A 20333-nucleotide genomic window follows, 5' to 3' on the forward strand; every position below is an offset into this window, starting at 1 on the left:
GATCAAGCGGCCAGGCCGATGCAAGAACTGGCAGCCCGACTTGAACATCAGGAGGCTGCACAGGGCCACATCATCCGCTGTCTCCAGGATCTCTCTACACGGCTGGATGGGATTCAAACGACCCTCCGTGGACCTGGCACGTCCGGTACGTCCACTACAGTGACACCAGCTGTAACCCCACCCTCCTTACCCATTTCCAGTCCACATCTTCATCTTCCAACGCCAGCAAAATTTGATGGATCTCCAAGGTTCTGCAGGGGATTTCTCAATCAATGTGAAATCCACTTTGAGCTTCTACCTGGCAATTTCTTCAGTGACCGTACCAAAATTGCCTATATCATCTCCCTTCTCAGTGGCTCAGCCCTTGACTGGGCATCACCTTTATGGGAGAAGTCTGATCCCCTGCTATCCTCCTATACTGACTTTGTAGCTACATTCAGGCGCATCTTCGACGAGCCAGGCCGGATAACATCTGCTTCATCTGAGATTCTCCGTTTACGCCAGGGAACACGTACTGTGGGACAGTATCTTATACAGTTTAAAATCCTGGCATCCGAACTGGCATGGAACGACGAGGCCCTGTATGCTGCATTCTGGCATGGCTTATCAGAACGCATCAAGGATGAGTTAGCTACCAGAGACTTGCCCTCTAAGTTGGATGAGCTAATTTCTCTTTGCACGAAGGTTGATCTACGTTTCAGAGAGAGAGCAACCGAGCGAGGAAGATCATCTACTCCTAAATCTTCTGCTCCTCCTCCTCGTCAACCATCTCCATCCAAGGATGAGCCTATGCAAATTAGTCGTTCCCGTCTATCTCCCGCTGAGCACCGAAGACGTCTCTCTGAGTCTCTCTGTCTCTACTGTGCAGCTCCGTCGCACACTATCAATGCCTGTCCCAAACGTCCGGGAAACTCCAGATCCTAGCTCGCCAAGGAGAGGGCCGGCTAGGAGTAATGATCTCCTCTCCATCTCCTCATGACTGTAACCTCCCAGTGTCGCTCCAAATTGCTCAACGTTACAGGAACGTCATTGCCCTCCTTGATTCCGGAGCAGCTGGGAATTTCATAACCGAAGCTTATGTTAAACGGTGGTCCCTACCCACCGAGAGACTGTCCTCGTCCATCTCTTTGACTGCCGTGGATGGCAGCAAGATTTTTGACGCAGTCATTTCCTTAAGGACTCTTCCAGTTCGTCTGAGAGTGGGAGTTCTTCATTCTGAGTATATTTCTTTTTTAGTGATTCCAAGAGCCACACATCCAGTGGTTTTAGGCCTTCCATGGCTCCGTCTCCACAACCCATCAATTGACTGGACGACTACGCAAATACTGGCATGGGGTCCCTCCTGTGCTGAGACTTGTTTAGCCAAAGTTCTTCCTGTTTGTTCTTCCTTCCCCAGGTCATCTGATGTTCCGCCTCCTCCATATCAAGACTTCACGGACGTGTTCAGTAAAGCCTCTGCTGATATCCTTCCTCCTCATAGAGAATGGGACTGCCCAATCGACCTCATTCCAGGGAAGGTTCCACCGCGAGGCCGAACTTATCCGTTGTCTCTGCCTGAGACACACTCCATGGAAGAGTACATCAAAGAGAACCTGGCGAAGGGTTTCATCCGACCATCTTCTTCTCCAGCCGGCGCAGGCTTCTTCTTTGTTAAGAAGAAAGACGGTGGTCTGCGTCCATGCATCGACTACAGAGGTCTGAACGACATTACCGTCAAGAACCGATACCCTTTACCCCTGATTACCGAGCTCTTTGATAGAGTTAGTGGTGCAACTATTTTCACAAAGCTGGACTTGAGGGGTGCCTACAATCTCATCCGAATCCGTGAGGGTGACGAGTGGAAGACCGCCTTTAACACCCGTGACGGACATTATGAGTACCTCGTCATGCCCTTCGGATTGAGCAACGCTCCAGCAGTCTTCCAGCACTTCGTGAATGAGATTTTCAGGGACATCTTGTACCGCCATGTCGTGGTTTATCTAGACGACATCCTCATCTTTGCTAATAATCTCGAAGATCATCGTTTCTGGGTAAAAGAGGTTCTTTCCCGTCTCCGTGTCAATCACCTCTATTGTAAATTGGAGAAGTGTGTGTTTGAAGTTAAAACCATTCCGTTTCTAGGTTACATTGTGTCCGGTTCCGGACTAGAGATGGATCCTGAGAAACTCCAAGCAATCCAGAATTGGCCTATACCCTTAAGCCTCAAAGGGGTCCAGAGGTTCTTAGGGTTCGCCAATTATTATAGAAAATTTATACGAGACTTTTCCACCATTGTGGCGCCTATCACTGCATTAACCAAGAAAGGTGCTAATCCGTCCAAGTGGTCCGAGGAAGCTACACAGGCCTTTCACCTTCTGAAGCAACGGTTCATCTCTGCACCAGTTCTGAAACAGCCCGACACCGACTCTCCTTTTATCTTAGAGGTAGATGCCTCCTCCGTTGGAGTAGGAGCAGTGTTATCCCAGAGGGCCAAAGATGGACATCTACATCCTTGCAGTTTCTTCTCCCGGAAGTTCTCCCCAGCTGAGCGCAACTATGCCATTGGCGATCAGGAGTTGCTAGCCATCAAGCTCGCTCTGGAGGAGTGGAGATACCTGTTGGAGGGAGCTTCCCACTCAATCACCATACTTACCGACCACAAAAATCTTTTATATCTCAAAGGCGCACAATGTCTGAATCCTCGTCAGGCCAGATGGGCACTTTTCTTCTCTAGGTTTGACTTTAAACTCCAGTTCTGTCCGGGTTCTCAGAATCGTAAGGCCGATGCCCTTTCCCGCTCATGGGAGCAAGAAAATGAGTCCGAGTCTGCAGACAAGCATCCTATTATTAATCCGTTGGCATTCTCCACGGTAGGGATGGACTCTACGCCTCCACCAGGGAAAAGTTTTGTTAAGCCAGTTCTAAGGAAGAAGCTCATGCATTGGGCCCATGCTTCCCGTTTTGCTGGACATACAGGCATTCAGAAAACCCTTGAATTTATTTCTAGGTCCTACTGGTGGCCAACTCTGAAGAAGGACGTTATGGAATTTATTGCCTCCTGCCCAAAGTGTGCCCAACACAAAGTCTCCCGCCAGTCGCCTGCGGGGCAACTGGTTCCATTATCTGTTCCCCGTCGACCTTGGACCCATTTGTCGATGGACTTTGTTTCCGATCTACCTATCTGCAACAAGTTTAATACCATCTGGGTTTTAGTTGACCGGTTCACCAAGATGGCACATTTCATCCCTCTCACCGGTCTTCCGTCAGCTTCCAAGTTGGCTCAAGTGTTTATACAAGAGATCTTCCGACTTCACGGTCTTCCTGAAGAGATCATCTCGGATCGTGGAGTACAATTTGTAGCCAAATTTTGGCGAAGTTTGTGTCAAGCCCTCCAAGTCAAGTTAAAGTTTTCCACGGCTTACCATCCTCAGACCAATGGTCAAACCGAGAGGGTGAATCAGGACTTGGAGGCCTTCCTCCGTATATATGTGTCTTCCTCTCAAGATGACTGGGTTCAACTCCTTCCTTGGGCCGAGTTCAGCCACAACAATCAATACCATTCCTCATCTTCTTCTACACCATTCTTCATTAATTATGGATTCCACCCTAAAGTCCCAGAATTCCCGCAACTTCTGTTCCAGCAGTGGATGTCACCTTGCGTCAGTTTTCAAATAACTGGAGGAACGTCCGCGCAGCCCTGCTTAAAGCCTCATTCAGGTATAAGAAGTTTGCCGATAGGAAGCGTAGAGCGGTTCCTGCTCTCAAGGTGGGTGATCGTGTGTGGCTGTCCACGAAGAATTTGAGGTTGAGAGTTCCCAGCATGAAATTTGCACCTCGCTACATCGGACCCTTCAAGATTGAACAAGTCATCAATCCTGTTGCCTACAGGTTACAGTTACCATCCTTCTTGAAAATACCCAGGACATTTCATGTTTCTTTGTTGAAACCGCTGATCCTGAATCGGTTTCATTCCGCACTTCCTCCAGCTCCCAAAGTTCAGACTCAACGGGGAGTCGAGTACGAGGTGGCCAAGATTTTGGACTCACGTTTCCGTTACGGTCAGTTACAATACCTCATTGACTGGAAGGGCTATGGTCCTGAAGAACGCTCTTGGACCAATGCCTCAGACGTCCATGCTCCTGCCTTGGTCCGAAATTTCCACGCAAAGTTTCCTTTAAAGCCTAAGAAGTGTCCTGGGGCCACTCCTAAAGGGGGGGGTGCTGTCACGATCCGGGTATCTGGACGCCATTACTTACCCTTCAGATGCCTCCTAAGGCTGGCTCAGCGTTCCAGGACCGGATCCCGCTGTTCCTGAGTTTCCACATGCAGAATGTCAGAGTGGTGATTTCATCAGCCGCGGCCTCCGCTGTGCCCGCGTGGTTAAATGTGCGCTTGTCAGTCTGGCGTCTCCTGTCTCCTGTGGCCGGCGTCGCTATTACTGTTTCAATTCTCACATGGATTACAAACCAAACTTCCCTCCAAGTGTCTGCATGGGCGCAGCCATCTTGGATTTTGTCATCTGAGCATTTCCACCAATCTGCTGTCTGTATTGTTGATTTGCATAATTGCCTAGCCAACCCCTTCCTTGCTGCAGGTATAAGTAAGCTGTGCCTGAGCAAGGAAGGCGTCAGTGCTTTGGTTGTCTAACCTAGTGCCAGTTTGTCTCTCTCCTGTGGTTGTCTTCCAGGTTCCAGCTCCTGTCTCCAGACTTCTGCTATAGAGACCCGCACCAGCATTCCATCTGCGGTGTAGCCTGATTCTCCGATCCATTCTGGACTCACCTGTTTCCAGCTACAACAATCACCTGCTTCCAGCCCAGCTTCCAGCAGTGTACAGCTTCTCTTAAAGGGCCGGTGTCCTTTCTGCAGTTTACCACTCTCCACCGGTATTATTATTTCACCGCTCTCAAACAATCACCTGCTTCCAGCCCAGCTTCCAGCAGTGTACAGCTTCTCTTAAAGGGCCGGTGTCCTTTTCTGCAGTTTACCACTCTCCACCGGTATTATTATTTCACCGCTCTCAAACTCCAAACTTCATTATTATTTCACCGCTCTCAAACAATCACCTGCTTCCAGCCCAGCTTCCAGCAGTGTACAGCTTCTCTTAAAGGGCCGGTGTCCTTTTCTGCAGTTTACCACTCTCCACCGGTATTATTATTTCACCGCTCTCAAACTCCAAACTTCATTATTATTTCATCGCTCTCAAGTTCGTTTATTATTTAACTGGTTCCAGCCAGTATCCACTCCGTACCAACAACAGTCTGGTTCCAGCCAGTATCCACAGCAGCCGTTTTACCTTCAGCAGCCCAGCCTTTCCTGGAACATCAGCTGGTACGATCCTGGGTTCTCTCCATTGCTACAGTCAGGCCTGGTAAGGACTTTCCAACTAGAAGATTATAAGAACTGTCTCACACTACCAGTGCCTGTGGCCCTTGCCACCCTGTAGTACCCAGGAATTGTATTTATCCTCTGTTGACTTTTATGTTTCCTTTTACTGCTGCTGTGTTACGGAGTTTGTCATAATAAACATCATTGACTTTTATCCTGGTTGTCGTGGTCACGCCTTCGGGCAGTTATTCTACATGTTACTTACATGTCTAGGGGTCTGATACAACCTCCCAGGTTCCGTTACATCTCAGCCCCTACAACTGAGGCTGCCTCCCGTCAGCTCAGGCCCTCAGTTGTGACAGTATGTACCAGTGCATTGTAGCCTCTTTTCTGTTAGTATGATTGTATTGTTGTTGTAACCCCCTTTTATCAATTATATGTTGGTGGGTCGGATCCCAACATCTTAAATACAATTGGTGTCGTGTCTCCTCCCTGCTAAGGTTATAAGTGTACTTCAGGCACATGTGTTGCTGCATTGTGCTCACGGCGTGTCGGTGTGTGTGTACGCTAAGTTAGTAAAAAGTACGTATGTTAAAGATTACATCCAGCAGCAACAGCTGCTCGAATTTCAGTATAAAAGGTATTTTTTTTTCTGTCCTGTATCCAGCAGCCACAGCTGCTCGAATTTCAGTGTAAAAGGGATAGCTTTTTGTCCTGTATGCAAATCAGCACTCACAGTATGCACATTTTAGGTACCTTTTGAAGCGATGCGCAGGCACGCCAGTCTTATTTCACGTGTCAGAATAGTATGTGCTGCACGTAATATTTATCGAATCGCAGTGCGATCTCATGTGTTTTTAAAAACACATGCTATATATCGCATTATGATGCACGATGGGCACCCGCTGGGAGCGGATGGAGGCTGCTCCCACTCGGCGGTGACGTGCCCATCATGTGATTACCATGCAATCTATCGCATGTAATCACTTTGGCAGTTCAGGTGCGATTTCATCGCACCTGAACTGTCGGTGCGTGCGAAGCCCGCGATGTCGCATCGCGGGGCATCGCACAAGTGTATGGGCACCATAACAGTATTGCTATCCGCATAAATGCCAATTTCCCAATGCAGGAAAAAGAAAGAAAGGGGGAGGGGAGCCACACAGGACAAGATCCTTGAACACTCAAGGCAAATCTTATTATGCACTGAAGGGAAGATCTCCCAAGACTCTCTGTTGTTCATACCACATTATGGGGCAGATGTATTAAGCCTGGAGAAGTGATAAAGCAGTGATAAGTGCAATGTGAAAATGCACCAGCCAATCAGCTCTTAAATGTACATTTACATATTGCAGCTGATTGGCTGGTGCGTTATCACCTTGCTTTATCACCTGCTTTATCACTTTTTCAGGCTTAAAACATCTGCCTCTGTGTTTTTTAGAGCACCTTCAACTCTAAATTGAAGTTCCCTAGGTAGAGTGGAAACATAGCTTTCCCACATATCGAAAAATCTCTGGGTTAATCGCTCCTTATTCTGGTTAAAATTGCCAATTATGTTCTTGTTTACTCCCCTCTCACTAGCTGTTAATGGTAGCAGAATTTCTTACACCATCATACATAATTGCACAGAACTACTGGACCTTCAGATTGGAGTCCCACATAAAGACCAGTCAACAAGTATAGGATTTCCCACTACCATACATCCTAATATTCTAGGCCTACCCTGGTTACAAATACACTCTTCCATAATTTATTGATAAACGGGAAATCTTGACCAGGAAATGTTTGCGAGGACAATTTTCTCTACTCAGTATTTCTACTCAAGAACACAAGGTCTCTTATGACTACTCCCAGTATCTTTCTACCAGAACAATACTCCTTGTTTCTTGATGCATTCAGTAAACTAAAAACAGCAATACTTTTATCGTTGTGTAAACAACAAACAAAAAAAATCTATATTTTTTGATCTCTTTCAAAACAACTGTGCATCACATAAGATAAGATACAGAATCAAGAGGCAAGTCCTTTTTATATGCATAAAACTGCCTTTCTTGTAGACTCTTAACCACTATGGTCTTGCACTTACTTTATAAAGAAGTAAAAGATTATTATATATGATTAGTAGTTTCTTCCCCCCCCCCCCCCCTCCTCTCTGAGGTCCCATTTTGGTATTGAAAATCAGAAAACTTCCATTTCAATTTTTGTCAACTTCCATTTCAATTTTTCTCAGTAGAACAAATTCTCCGTACACTATATCCTAATTTAAAAAGAAGAAAACATGGAGTGCATGACATGTGCATAAATGTTTTATAATTATGAATAAACAAAAATACAGAAATACCACTCACATTTATATACATAATATATTAGTGGTTACAAGCCTGCCTACCACAGAAAAGTAGTCTGAGCACAGTAAATCACATAAGCCGGTAACATTCCTGAAATCCCAGTTTTGATGTGTCTTCTGCGTTGTCAGCTTGTCTAGGGAAATCACACTCACCTGCCACCAATGCGTTTAAACCTTTAGGTCAAGGTATAGGTAAGTGTTCATGTGGTTTGTATTTAATCTCTAAACAAGGTGCGGCGAGCATACTCGCAATGACCTTAGATTTGCTTCTTAGCTCCAATAAAATTGCATTCATAACCATAAAACATGTAAGTATATAAGTAACACAAAAGTTATTTGAAAAACACAACTAAAAATGGTTTAATCATTTGAGACTGCCATCCTGTCTTCAGAGGTGAGATCAAACAAAATAACTTCACAGAATTAAAGTGACCATTTTCAACGTCTCTCCCCTGCCTGTTGATTTTACCCATGCAGACCCTCGGGATGTTATATATTTCTCATGGGAAATATAGGAACCCTATCATTATAGCTAATGTCTACTGTATGTTCCCAACGTGGCCACATGGGCTTTCTTCTCGACCCGTTCTTTTCATGAACTATTCCAGCTAGCTAAGGGACAAATTATGTTTGGGTGGTGACTTTAAATAAAACCTTAGAGCTGGACATCAACAGGTTTTCCAATACTAAACCTTCACCCTTTCAGTCCAGTGAATCTAGAAAACTGCTTATGTTGGTGAACTCCTACAATATGTAGGACTCCTGGAGGGTGCTTTATCCCATAGCCCATGACTACTCATAGTTCTTTACCCCCACAGGGGTTTCTCCCACATTGACATGTTCTTTGGGGATTATTCCACCACTCCTGCCCTCCATCATTTGGAGATCTCTTGTATCTCCTGGTCAGACCACTCTGCGGCTTCACATCACTCCTGCCTTGTAAACATCACTGGTGCATGGAAGACCTGCTTCTGATCAAAAGGGTTGTGACTAAGTTAATAAAGCGATCCAGGAGTTCCAAGCCATATGATCCAGGAAAAAAACATCACACTCTATTAACTGGGAAGCCCTGGAAGCCACAATAAGAGGTACACTTATTGAGATCTTGACCTCCAAGCAGAAGGCTGAGGAAGCCAAGATTGCTTTATAGGACTAACAGCTAACTGATCCCATTTCCCCAACCATTAGTCACTTCATCAGCTGCATTTTTTCAGGAGTCAACTAACCAGAGTCTGCCCTAACCAATTTGGTTCCCTAGGCAAGATTTTGGCTGGTGCCCCAAGCAGATATCACCACCAAGCTTAGGGGTCAATCCAATTACACATAGGACTCAGACGGACACTCTGCAACTGCCATAGGGCTCACACAGGAGGCTATACTCAGACAGAGACTCTGCACCTGCCATAGGGCTCACACAGGAGGTCGTACTAAGACGGGGACACTGCACCTGCCATAGGGCTCACACAGGAGGTTGTACTCAGACGGAGACACTGCACCTGCCATAGGGCTCACCTAGGAGGCCGTACTCAGAAGGAGACTCTGCACCTGCCATAGGGCTCACACAGGAGACCGTACTCATACGGAGACTCTGCACCTGCCATAGTGCTCACACAGAAGACCGTACTCAGACAGAGACTCTGCACCTGCCATAGGGCTCATATAGGAGGCAATACTCAGATGGAGACTCTGCACCTGCCATAGGGCTCACATAGGAGGCCATAAACAGACAGATACACTGCACCTGCCATAGGGCTAAAACAGGAGGCCGTACTCAGGCAGATACTCTGCACCTGCCATATGGCTCACATAGGAAGCAGTACTCAGGCAGAGACGCTGCACCTGCCATAGGGCTGGTGCAAGTTTCAATGTTTCAACTGAATGCAGCATCTAAGGAAGCATTAATCAGTATTTCAGCACCTATGGACAATGCAAAAGTCATATCAGTCCTTGCAGATTAACATGCAGAGATGTACATCAGGGAATGGCTATGTAGCAGCATCTACATCAAATCGCAGATGTGTGACTGGCAAAGAGACGCAGATATGGACCTGTTGTATCTGACTCACAATCAGCCCCACACTGTCCAACTCAGGACAAAAACACACACATTGCCTCCACAGGAGAATAATAAAACACATTGCCTCCACAGGAGAATAATAAAGCACATTGCTCCCACAGGAGTATAATAAAACACATTGGGGTAGATATAAGAACAGGCGATATGGGGAAGAAGCGGTATCACTGCTTCTCCCCCATGTAAGACTGGAATGATTACCAGTAAATGCCTACACGCCTCGTCATTATCGCAGCTGTTATCTACAAGATAGCACGCTGATATGTCAGGGGTGGTATTCATGTGACCGACGGTCGGGAGACCGACGGTCACATGACCTCGTGCAGCTTCCCGACACCCACTATCCCGATGGTCGGCATTCCGACCAACAGGGACTATTTCCACTCGTGGGTGTCCACGACACCCATAGAGTGGGAATAGAACCCGTGGCGACCGTAGGTCGCCACCGAGCCCGCAGCGTGGCGAGCGCAGCGTGGCGAGCGCAGCGTGGCGAGCGCAGCGAGCCCGCAAGGGGCTTGCTGCACTCGCCTCTCACCGCCGGGATCCCGGCGTCGGTATGCTGCCGGGATCCCGGCGTCGGTAAGCTGACCGGCGGTCAGGAGACCGCCAGTCAGCCATACTACACCCATATGTCAGGCAGTGTATGAACGGTCAGTGTCACTGACCATTCCGACAGCTGCAGCTATCGATTTGACAGCTGCAGTTGTCATTGCCTGGTGCACAGCACTGTCCCTAGCTGTCGGCTCCGACAGCTAGGGAATGTGCACATACAGAAACAATTTTTTCTTCTTCTAAGAAGCAACAGGTGCCGCTGGCTAAATAATAGCCACCGCATGCGTACTGAGGCAAAAGTGCCAATAAGGAGAGCAATCAGTAGGAGAGCGCTTATCACCAGACAGGTGATTTAATGCTCCCACACAACGGCAACAGTTGCAACATAGTTACATAGTTGTTGAGGTTGAAAAAAGACAAATGTCCATCGAGTTCAACCTATATTATATATTTTTTTAATGTTAATTAAATGCTGTATCCCTGGATATTTTTTTCCGCTAGGAATTTATCTAATCCATTTTTAAACTTATTGATTGAGTCCACCATGACTACCTTCTCTGGCAGAGAATTCCAAATCCTTACTGCTCTTACTGTGAAGAACCCTTTTCTCCATTGAGTATGGAATTTTTTTTCTTCTAACCTCAGGGGGTGTCCTCATGTCCTATGTAGTGTTTTTTTGGTAAACAAATTGTTTGATAAATTCTTGTATTGTCCCTTAATGCATTTATAAATATTAATAATGTCCGATCTCAGTCGCCTCTTTTCCAGTGTGTACATATCTAACCTTTTAAGTCTTTCCTCATAATTCAGTGCCTCTAACCCCTTAATCAGTTTAGTGGCTTGCCTCCGAACCCTTTCGAGTTCTAAGATATCTTTTTTATAGTATGGTGCCCAAAACTGTACACAATATTCCAGGTGTGGCCGCACCAATGATTTATACAGTGGCAGGATTACACTCTCATTCCTTGTCTCCATACCCCATTTTATGCATGCTAACACATTAGCTTTTGTTGCTACATTTTGACATTGCGTACTGCTACCAAGTTTATTATCGATGAGCACTCCCAAATCTTTTTCAACTACCGTTATCCCTACATTTTCCCAATTTAGTTTATAGGCTGCCTGGTTGTTCTTCGTCCCAAAGTGCATAACTTTACATTTGTCTATATTGAACTTCATTCTCCATTTATCCGCCCAGACCTCAAGTCTAGTTAAGTCACTCTGTAGAGACTCAACATCCTTGTCTGAATTAATTATTCTACATAGTTTAGTATAATCTGCGAAAATTGACACTGGGCTTTCCAGTCCCTCCCCTAGGTCATTAATGAATATGTTAAACAGCAATGGCCCGAGTACTGAACCCTGCGGTATTCCACTGAGTACTGAAGCCCATTCAGAGTACATCCCATTAATTCCCACTTGCTGTTCCCTATTAAACAGCCAATTATTCACCCAAGTACAAATAGTGTTTTCTACCCCAATCTCTCTTAGTTTGAGAATTACAATATACATTTATTGGCAAGCTGCTCAATAAGATTGTGCTGTCACTCAGGTGCTAAAAGGAAGGGGTAATTTTTTGTTACCCTAATGCACACTGAGTGGAAAATAACACTACACAATAATCAGATAATACGGAGATCTTAGTTGCGTATATCTGCAGATATAGGGTTAAGCCCCCAGGCCGATCGGCAAGGCATCTCCGTCACTGGGGGTCCCCAATACTAGGTATGGGTCCAGGGTGCAGGACCCCACCACTTTGGCACAAGTCGGCTACCCCAGGTCAGCACACAGGTGAAAATTAATAAGGGTTAAGTGCTATGTAGGTGAAGTGTGATTAAAATAATACAAAAATATATACAAAGTGATAGGGAAAATCATAAGTGTTAATAAAGTGTTAGAGTGTGCCTACCTGAAGCCTGGGAGCTTAACCCTATATCTGCAGATATACTAAGATCTCCGTATTATCTGATTATTATGTAGTATTATATTCCACTCAGTGTGCATTAGGGATTACAAAAAAAATTTCTTACACAGAATTGCCCCTCCCTTTTAGCACCTGAGTGACATCACAATCTGATTGAGCAGCTTGCCAATAAATGTGTATTTGTAACAATAGAAAATAGCAGCGCTAATATGTGAATAACAATAAAAAAGGTGGATTGAGTGAAAAATATATTACATTTATTAAAATATAAAAAAATGAACTGCTGTTAAAATAAGCACAATCACCGACAATTCTTATTCAATCAGTATGTCCGTTCCTTTTGGTATTGACTGGACAACAATTGGTGTAAATATTTGTAGGAGCTGATGGCACAGTCCAAACATTTACATTACCGCCATCTATAAACTACACCAGCTTGAAGCCCCAACAGCGCTATTATGGGACGGAGAAGTTCGGAAGCGTGTTAAGATAAAAGCGCCATGTGACCTAATAGGGTTGCCAAGCAACGCTGCCGCGTGGTCATGGTTAACACCAAGACACACGGCAGCCAGGCTTCATAGGGGGCGGAAGACGGTCCGGATGCGTGTCATGATGAAGGTATCACATGACGGTTGCTAAGCAACGCCGCTGTGCGCCGCTGTTTAACAACGGGACAGCGGGGCACACACGGCGGTTAGAAATAACGAGGATCAACTAGGTATATTACAATGGCGAAGAGTTTCTTTATTAAACCACAATGTAGTATCAGTGTATATTATACATATATTAAAATTCGGGCTGTTTGATCACCCTTTCTGACCCGGAAATAAACATATAGTTACTAAGCAACATCATGGGGACGATGGTCACATGGCCATATAGTATGTATAACCCGGAAGTAATTAGGGAATATTATTACATAACTTGTCTTTTTTCAATCCAGAGAGTTATCAAACGATTACTTTATCCTGCTGAGTCTGTAACACATTTTATTAGAGTGCAAATGATATAACATAGTATATGTTTTTAATGAAATTAAAGTTAATTAAGATGGATTGAGTGAACAGGTGAGGACTAATGAAGTGCTACTACAGGTATAAATACCCTGTCTCCACACAAGACAGATCACCTTTGAAAAAGCTGCAGGACCTGCAGCGAAAGGCGTTAGGTGCCTCTTCCATCACCGACTACACATTGCATCATCAGTGCCCGGACCAGCCTGGACCCTTGCAAAGAATTTGGTGTATGAACTCCATTCCATTCATTTGTGAAACACTCCACAAAAAAGACCACGCATCTTGGTGAGGATTTGGGATTTTGCCAACCACCCTTTAATTAAAGGACTTTTCCAAAGGGACATTTCCTCCAGCGGTGAGAAAGCGGTAATGTAAACTTTTGGACTGTGCCATCAGCTCCTACAAATATTTACACCAATTGTTGTCCAGTCAATACCAAAAGGAACGGACATACTGATTGAATAAGAATTGTCGGTGATTGTGCTTATTTTAACAGCAGTTCATTTTTTTAATATTTTAATAAATGTAATATATTTTTCACTCAATCCACCTTTTTATTGTTATTCACATATTAACGCTGCTATTTTCTATTGTTACAAATGTATTTCTGGTATTGCAGGACTGACTAACCCTGTGTTTTTAGCCGCAGATTTAGAACAGTGACCCAGTTTGCGCCTGAGCATTTACCTTGGTAATTTGTTTCTGCTGCCAATAAATGTATATTGTATTTCAGAGAGGCATGGATGGGTCAGCATTAGGAGGGATTTCTGACTCCAGAGTGACATTGGAGAAGTTCGGGGTGTCTCCAGGTAAGCTGGCTCTCAGATGCTGTAGGAGCCATTATCATGTGGCCTTACACTGGCCATTCAGACCCAGACATATGTGTAATTATTTATGGGGTGGGTGTGGGGTGCGGTGGCTCCTATGTTGGTATGGCTGGGCGGCTTCAGGTCGGCACACCCTAACACTTTATTAACACTTATGATTTTCCCTGTCACTTTGTATATATTTTTGAATTATTTTAATCACACTTCACCTACATAGCACTTATGTGCTTCTTATTAACCCTTATTAATTTTCACCTGTGTGCTGACCTGGGGTAGCCAACCTGTGCCGACGTGGTGGGGTCCTGCACCCCGGACCCATACCTATTATTAGGGACCCCCAGTGACGGAGACGCCTTGCCGATCGGCCTGGGGGCTTAACCCTATATCTGCAGATATACGCAACTAAGATCTCCGTATTATCTGATTATAATGTAGTATTATTTTCCACTCAGTGTGAATTAGGGATAACAATTTTTTTTTCTTAGTTTGAGAATTAGTCTCCTGTGTGGAACTTTGTCAAAGGCCTAAGCGAAGTCCAAAAAGATCACATCCACTGCTTGACCCTGATCAATATTATCGCTCACTTTCTCGTAGAAACTTATTAAGTTAGTTTGACATGACCTGTACTTCACAAAGCCATGCTGATTCCTAGTAATAACCTTGGAGGTATCCAAGTACTCTAGTATGCTATCCCTTAATAGACCTTCTAGTATTTTCCCCTCTATAGATGTCAAGCTTACCAGTCTATAGTTCCCGGGGAGAGTTTTAATACCCTTTTTAAATATTGGGACTACCTCTGCTATACGCCAGTCCTTCTGTATCATTCCTGATCTAATTGACTCACTGAAAATCAAATATACAGGTTTCCATATCTCTACGTTGAGTTCCATAAGAACCCTGGGGTGGAGTCCATCCGGCCCAGGAGATTTATTTGTCTTAATTTTACTTAGTCTCTCCCAGACTACTCCCTCGTTTAACCAAGTACCAAGCAACGGGTCGTTATTATAGTTTATGTTATGCTCTACTCTTGTCAACCTGTCCTCTTTCGTGAATACTGATGAAAAGATTTTATTAAATCCGCTTTTTCTCTATAATCATTAATCAAGACATCCAACTTGCCCTTTAAAGGCCCAATATTCTCTCTTTTTAACCTTTTACCGTTTATATACTTAAATAACTTTTGGGGGTTTGTTTTACTCTCCTTTGCGATTTGTTTTTCGTTTTCTATTTTAGCTGCTCTGATTGCATTTTTGCATTTTTTGTTACATTCCTTGTAGAACTGGAATGATTCCACCGTTCCGTCAGACTTAAATGCTCTGAAAGCACGCCTTTTTTTTAGCCATTTGTTCCTTGACCTTCTTATTAAGCCACATCGGTTTGAATTTCCTACTTCTGTTTTTGTTGACTTTGGGAATATATACGTTAGTGTACTTATTGAGCGCAGTTGTAAAAATGTCCCACATTTCAGCAGTATTCTTACCATGAAATACAATTTCCCAATTGATGTCCTTCATTGCTTGTTTCAGCAATATGAAATTAGCTTTCCTAAAGTTAAAAGTCTTAGTTAAACCCTTATATAGTTGTTTTTGGAAGCTGATATTGAATGTGATCATATTGTGATCGCTATTTCCTAGGGTCTCCCTTACTTTAGTATTTGTTATTATTTCCTCATTATTAGTTAGTACTAGGTCCAGTATAGCCCTTTGCCTAGTTAGTTCCTCAATTACCTGGGACAAGTAATGATCTTTTAGCATGTTTAAGAACCTGTTACCCCTAGCTGTATTTACTGTTTTGGTGTTCCAGTTTATGTCTGGGTAATTAAAATCCCCAACAATAATGACATCCCCCATACCTGCAGCTTTTTCGATTTGCTGCAAGAGTTGTAATTCATCTGGCACACTAATATCTGGACGTTTATAGCATGTCCCTATTAAAAGTTTTTTTGTATCTTTACCCCCAGTCGAAATCTCAACCCATAATGACTCTACGTTATCTCCAGTCCCCTCATAAATTACCTCCTTTAAATATGGTTTTAAGAATGGTTTAACATAAAGACAAACACCCCCTCCCTTTTTATTAGTCCTGTCTCTCCTGAAGAGAGTGTACCCCTCAATGTTTGCCGCCCAGTCATGAGAATCGTCCCACCATGTCTCTGTAATGCCTATTATGTCATATTGGTCATTAAGTGCAATTGTCTCTAGTTCCCCCATTTTACTTATTAGGCTTCTCGCATTTGCAGTCATACACTTAAGTTTAGTAATTCCCTTCTCCGCAAGTTTTGTTGTACATCACGTTTCCTTAGGAACCTGGGTTTCCCTTAAATTACCATTGCTGACTATATTTCTCCTTCCCCCCTTTCCACCCCCATTATACTTTATCCATCGCACTACTCTTCACTCTCTACTTGTCCCACTAATTCTTTCGAATCCATCCCCCCAGGTACCTAGTTTAAAATCTCCTCCAACCTTCTAACCATCCTTCCCCCCAGCACCGCTGCTCCCTCCTCATTCAGGTGCAGTCCATCGCAACAATAAAGATGGCGACTGACTGAGAAGTCCAACCAGTGTTCTAAGAACACAAACCCCTCCTTCCTACACCAGTCTCTAAGCCACACATTTACCTCCCTAATCTCCCTCGGCCTTCCTGGACTAGCACGTGGCACAGGTAATATTTCAGAGAATATTACCATAGATGTCCTTGCCTTTAATTTTTGTCATAGGTCCCTATAGTCTTTCTTAAGGACATCCCACCTACCACTTACTTTGTCATTGGTGCCAACGTGTACCAAGAACGCCGGGTCATTCCCAGCCCCTCCCAACAATCTACCTGGTCCACAATGTGCCTTACCTGAGCACCCGGGAGATAACAGACTGTACGGCGATAATAGAATCCCCTACTACCACAATTTGACTAGGTACCTCACTTTCTTTTCTTCCCTTTGTCCTGGAGGGATCGCTCCTCTGGTTGCTAGAGGGAACGGTATCCTCCAGTGCCATCATTTCCTCACTGCTATCCCCAGAATCTTCGTCTAGTCGGGTGAATTTATTGGGGTTTGGCAGGTCGGAGATGTCCTGTCTCCCCCTCCCCCTCTTCTTCTTCCTTCTAACCATGACCCAGCTAGCTACTTGATTGTCTTCATCCTCATCTACCGGTGACCCGCCCTGCAACTCCTCCACCGTTCTAAGCTCAGTTCAAGATTGTGAATACTCCTCAGTCGCGTAATGGTTTGCACTAGATCAGTTACCTGGGCTTCTAGGGCAACCGTTCGCGTACACCTCGCACAGATGTATTCACACTGGGCCGGTTGCTCCAGGTGCGCATACATCATGCATGACATGCACTGAAGAAAAAAACCTAAGCGCTTGGGTGAAAAACACTGCACTGAGATTGTCAGCAGCCTCCTGATAAAGGGAATTGCCAATCCCTTGCATTAACCACTGACCAACAGAATAACAGGTGGCGCTTGACAATCAAATGAATTTAAAAAACATTTATTTATATACAATAATTAAAGTTACAACACACTCCCGGGAGAAATGAAATAATAAGACAATTTCACAATAATAAAAACTTCACAATAGTAAAAAACTGTGCACTGTAAAGAAGCTTCTTGTTCAATTCCTCAGGGAGCTATTTATGATCTATGAACTTAAATGCACATGTTTATAAAAATATATAACTGTGCCTGAAGGATTAACACTATGTTTGATACACTGTAATACAAAACACATTTAAAGTATAGAATTTATATCTGTGAATGATATGCGTATTAATATGGTATCATATCATAAGTCACTCACGTCTTGGTGTGCCATAAGGTGCTGAATACGTCACAGATCCATAAAAAATGGATAATTTCTTGTGAAGGTGAATAGGTATGTTTCCTCCGCTGGGCAGGAGCCTGTGATTTCCTTGCTCCCTGGTGTCGTCCCGCTGTACTGACAGAGACCCACACCAGAGCCACAGCGTGTGAGGTGATGCTGCGCCGTTGAGTGTGCCTGGACAGGCCGTGCAGGTAGATCTGTAAACCTCCGGTACCTCCGCCCTTGCAGACAGGAGGCTGTGGTTCTGGTTTTTCCGGAGTGCACTGGGCAGGAGCCTGTGTTGACCTTGTTCCCTGGTGTCGTCTCGCTGTTCTAATAGAGACGCGTACCAGAGCCTAAGCAGGTGTGATGATGCTGCACCGTGGTGTGTGCCTGAAATGGCCGTGCAGGTGGATTGTACTGCCTCCGATACCTCCGCACTTGCAGATAGGAGGCTGTGTAAGCTGGTTTTCCGGAGGTCACCGGTCTGCGCCGGACTGCAAGGGAACAACACCCGTCAATACTTCTTCCCCAGATGGCGTGGTCAGCCGTGGCAACGGGGATTTGAGAAGGGGTGCAGATGCAAATGCTCCCGATAATGGCACTGTGAAAGTGAGCTTCTCTGCACAAGTGTTGCGTGGGTGCAGCAGCTGATGAAGATGTGGGTCCTTGTAAGAACAACCTGTATCCTAACGCGTTTCAACGCCAGCAGGGCGTCTTTTTCTAAAGGCAGGTATTGTGCAGAGAAGCTCACTTTCACAGTGCCATTATCGGGAGCATTTGCATCTGCACCCCTTCTCAAGAAGTATTGACGGGTGTTGTTCCCTTGCAGTCCGGCGCAGACCGGTGACCTCCGGAAAACCAGCTTACACAGCCTCCTATCTGCAAGTGCGGAGGTATCGGAGGCAGTACAATCCACCTGCACGGCCATTTCAGGCACACACCACGGTGCAGCATCATCACACCTGCTTAGGCTCTGGTACGCGTCTCTATTAGAACAGCGAGACGACACCAGGGAACAAGGTCAACACAGGCTCCTGCCCAGTGCACTCCGGAAAAACCAGAACCACAGCCTCCTGTCTGCAAGGGCGGAGGTACCGGAGGTTTACAGATCTACCTGCACGGCCTGTCCAGGCACACTCAACGGCGCAGCATCACCTCACACGCTGTGGCTCTGGTGTGGGTCTCTGTCAGTACAGCGGGACGACACCAGGGAGCAAGGAAATCACAGGCTCCTGCCCAGCGGAGGAAACATACCTATTCACCTTCACAAGAAATTATCCATTTTTTATGGATCTGTGACGTATTCAGCACCTTATGGCACACCAAGACGTGAGTGACTTATGATATGATACCATATTAATACGCATATCATTCACAGATATAAATTCTATACTTTAAATGTGTTTTGTATTACAGTGTATCAAACATAGTGTTAATCCTTCAGGCACAGTTATATATTTTTATAAACATGTGCATTTAAGTTCATAGATCATAAATAGCTCCCTGAGGAATTGAACAAGAAGCTTCTTTACAGTGCACAGTTTTTTACTATTGTGAAGTTTTTATTATTGTGAAATTGTCTTATTATTTCATTTCTCCCGGGAGTGTGTTGTAACTTTAATTATTGTATATAAATAAATGTTTTTTAAATTCATTTGATTGTCAAGCGCCACCTGTTATTCTGTTGGTCAATGACATGCACTGAGTGAGATTCCCAACCACGGACTCCCCCATTTTGTCTAAAAACTCTAACTCCCTGTACCTTTATAAAAACAATACAATACAATACAAACAATACTGACTATGTATTACAATACAAACAGTAGAGACTATGCTACACAACACAATACTATAACCTAGCTGTGGAAAGAGACAATTTTCAACAGAGTAATTGGTAATGCAATGTATAAGAGTGTATCAATGGAAAACAGTAAAAAAAAAAACAACAACAGTCAATACAATAATAAATATGATACTTGCCTGTCCGGGGGGAGTCACGACCACCTGCAGCAGCACTTACTTACTGGTACCAGCTTCCCCTGGTTGGCTCTTTCCAGCAGCCCTGTACCAGCCTCAGTCAGACCACCACCGCTTTCTATCCCGGCACCTTGCTCTGATGCCTCCCCCACTGGTGGATCCGCTGGCTTTCTCCCTTGCTTGGTGCGCTCAGTGGCTCCCGGTGATCAGCACCACCTGGGTCCGACTGGCTCACAGCACTGATCTCCCTCCATCCTGCACCAGCGCTTACTGCTTGTGCTCCCTGGCACCCGGCAACCAGCAGCCGTCACTTCCGGTTTCAGGTCCTCACTGCATCTCCGTCACTCCGTCACGCCTCCGTCACTCCTCCGTCACTCCTCCCGTCTGTGTAGTAGTCATAGTACAAGATGCAGCTCATCATCGGCTCCTCCCGCAGCTCATCGGTTACTCCCACAGCTTATCGTCGGCTCCTCGCAGCTCATTGTCGGCCGGTATTTGGACACGTTT

This window comes from Pseudophryne corroboree, chromosome 1 (assembly GCF_028390025.1).
Source record: "Pseudophryne corroboree isolate aPseCor3 chromosome 1, aPseCor3.hap2, whole genome shotgun sequence".
Taxonomy (NCBI): Eukaryota; Metazoa; Chordata; class Amphibia; order Anura; family Myobatrachidae; genus Pseudophryne; species Pseudophryne corroboree.